The following is a 3,375-nucleotide window of genomic DNA, read 5'->3' as shown; positions in this document are numbered from 1 at the left end:
CACGCAAGAAATGTCTCAATCTCCAGTCCGTCCTCCCGATAAGTGCGAGTAATTCGGAGGGATATGACTAAAACCCAGGGGGCATGCATCCTGGTCTGCTTCGGCAGGAAAACTTCGGGTATAGGGTAGGTTTCCGCGGGAGAATATGACTAGTCTGTACCCCCATCCGTGATTGGAAGAGGGGGTTATTCTGGAACAAGATTCTCTTGTCAAAGTTATGTGAGTTGGCGGGCATCGTTGCTCACCTCTGTTTATCTCGGTAGACATCGTCGAAGAAGTGTTTTGTTTGCGCCACAAATAGAACAATCTTTGGGTAACCTGTAAGAGGTAGGCCTCTCTCGTTAAAACAAGTGTTTTGACGGAGAGAAGTAGAGGTAACCTTGAAACTCTGTTTTATACCTGAGGGCATGCAAACCTTTTGGAGTGCAAGAAAAGAGCGACTATTTATTTTTTTAAATTTTTAGGACCTCTAACCCTTTAAACTCGTAGGATTGGTCGTCTCCTAACTTGCATAAAGAAAGGATGTGGGGCAAAACTCTAAAAGTTGTCGTTTTTATATGAGACATTCTTATCATATGACTGGATTGATTGAGCAGTGTTTACCGCGAGGTTCAAGCTCGTTAAAAAATAAACCCGGACCGAGCAAATGTTTCCACCCGCGTTTAAGCTCGTTAAAAATGAACTATTCCCCAGTAAATAACCACCATGAATGTAGTACTTCAGCCATTAAAGCCTTGGTCGTGTTTGCACCGTCACCTCCACTTTTACATTGGCCGATCATTCACCTCCATTTGATTGTTTACCCATTTTGAGGAACAGCTGCAAAGAGTGATTTCACTAGCCATCCTTGTGACACTGCCGTGATTGGAAAATTCCAAATCTTACCTGAAATCAGCTGCTACCCATTTTGTCACTCGTTCCTCAAAAGACGAGTCTTCTTTAAGCTATTTTCAACTGACTCGTAAAATATGAAAAGATTGTCGAGTCCTTGGCCTTCCAGCTCGTTAAAGGGACAGGAAGTGCTATCCCTCCTCTAGATTTTAATCTTTTTGGACCTGAGGGATTATTGCACAAAAAGATCGAGCGCTTGTTTTGTTCGGCTCGTTAAAACTATCGAAAATTCATCCCTTCTATATTGTTTTATATTTTTTCGGACTTAAGGGATTAGATGACGAAAAAGGAATTTTGGAGTTACCTTTACGTACCTTTTCAGACTCTCTAAAAATGAAAAGGACCGAGTTATCTTTGTTGTTAAACTCGTTAAAAAGATTAATAGCGACAAACTTGTCTTTATGAATGTTGCAATTATGTTATGTTGAATACTGGGTTTATGTAACAAAGAGAACCACATAGATTCGCACATCAGAATAATTTGACTATATGAAACTAAGATAATTTGAGTAAATACAGAAGTAAGAGTAATTACAGAGGTGCATAAGTTCCTGATCTATCTATTCAGGGTACACGAAGGACAGCCTTAGACTTTCACAGAGGCTTCAAGGACGAATAAGAGAAGTACATTGATAAGCCCAAAAGGGCTTATCGATCTGCTTGGAGGCAGAGTGAAGGTCTAAAAGCAACATCGCTACCATATCAGGGTGTGGAAACTTGGTTCCTACATCCCCCATACTGCTTCGAGTGAGACTTCAACCCGTGCTCCACAGGTTGATGCCGAAATTTCCAGTAGTGTAGGGATTTTCTTGGCTACTTAATGTTGAACCTAGGTCAGGTCCCATCAAGCCAACAAATGGTTTTTTTTGTTGGGACCGGGATCTACATGAGAGAGGTGTAATATCGCATCATTGGAATCCAACTAAGAAAGAGATCAAAAACTGGTTGGATAGAAAGATCCACAAATTCGCGGCACAAGAAAACAGGAATCCTCGATTGATGAAATAACAATGGTTGGATAGATATTTGTACATAGAGATGCACGAAATCTTCTTATGTTCCTTCCCGGTTGAATTATATGAGTGGATCGCGAAGTTGAAAGACGGCCAAAGAATGTGGAGGCTTGACAGTCTGATTGTCTAGACCCCAGTGTTAGTTCGGAAAGTAGAAACCTCTGAAGATAAGATTGTGCACGTTTTCGATCATTGGCTCAATCGTATCACAGGAGGGTTCGTGACAGAGTTCGCGATCAATACCTCGGTCAGTTACAGTGAAGCAGAGCGCCACTTCTTCAAAGGGCTACGAGCTAAGTATTTAAAATCGTTAAACACTTGGATTAAGATGCTATTGTGTGAAAATTGGTTTATGCAATTACCTTGATGTTTGGGTCTACGTGAAGTGGAAGGAATTTCAGGGATAGAGGAAAGAAATGCCCTGAATATAGCCTGTTGATTGAACCTCCTCTGAGTGATGACGAGGGAGTAGCATAGGCTTCTCCATGGATCATTGTTCAGCTAATAAGACAGGGGTTCCTGAAAATACCTCATCCATCCACATCGCCTCCATATTCACCTCCATTGCTTACACCCTCGCCCACACCACCGCCACCTCCACCACTGTTCAATATGGTGAACTTCGTGAAACTACCTCTGTTCAAGGGCGTGGGAAATGAAGATTTGGACCTGTTTTGGTTCGTCGTGAAGTTTTTATGGGAAGCTCAGGGTATCACAGATGATCAAATGAAGAAAGCAACATTGGTTAGTGCTTTGCAAAACCACGCACTAACGTGATACGTTATATACTGCACTCATAACCCAATGCCCACATTGGCAGATATCCAAACTGCATTGAATAAGGAATTTAGTATAAAAAAGTCTAAGGCAAAATCAATTGTGGGATTCAAAAATATCATGATGAAGCCTGGTGATACACCCTGGGATTTGGATCAGATATTGAAGTGTACAATCCATGAGGCTAACATGAATCTAACTGATGGGCAGCACCACGAATGGTTTGTAGCCTCACTACTGCCTCATCTAAGGGTTGCGCTATCACAACAAAAGATTGGGACCCAGGCAGAAGCCCTAGAAATCACAATGAGATTGCATGAGACACCAATGCAAGATGCTAATTTGGGGGTTCAGCAGATTCATGTGCATTTGCAGAACCTTTGCCTCAAAATGCAGAGTCTGAAGAAAGATAGAAGAGCTCAGCCCGAGGCACGTGAAGAAGTTTTGTGCTTGAAGTGAAAAAACCAAGGGAATGACAAATATCATTGTCCGGTTTTCGCAAATTATGTTGCAGCAAGGGGACCAATGCCTCTGAGGCCGAACACTATAGCAGGGCCAAGTACAGGGCCCATGCTATGGTGTGTTATTTGTCAGGTATCTAGGAAACATGTGACAGAAAATTTCCATTTGCTGCAGAAATTCATACAAACACTGCAACAGCTCTTCTACAACTTTCTGTCAATCAATGGGTCAT

This window comes from Pinus tabuliformis, chromosome 2_2 (genome assembly GCF_031772625.1).
Source record: "Pinus tabuliformis cultivar Carrire ecotype Pingquan chromosome 2_2, CPIR1, whole genome shotgun sequence".
NCBI classification, from domain to species: Eukaryota; Viridiplantae; Streptophyta; class Pinopsida; order Pinales; family Pinaceae; genus Pinus; species Pinus tabuliformis.
The sequence above is the reverse complement of the archived record's forward strand: the minus strand, read 5'-3'. Positions refer to the sequence as shown.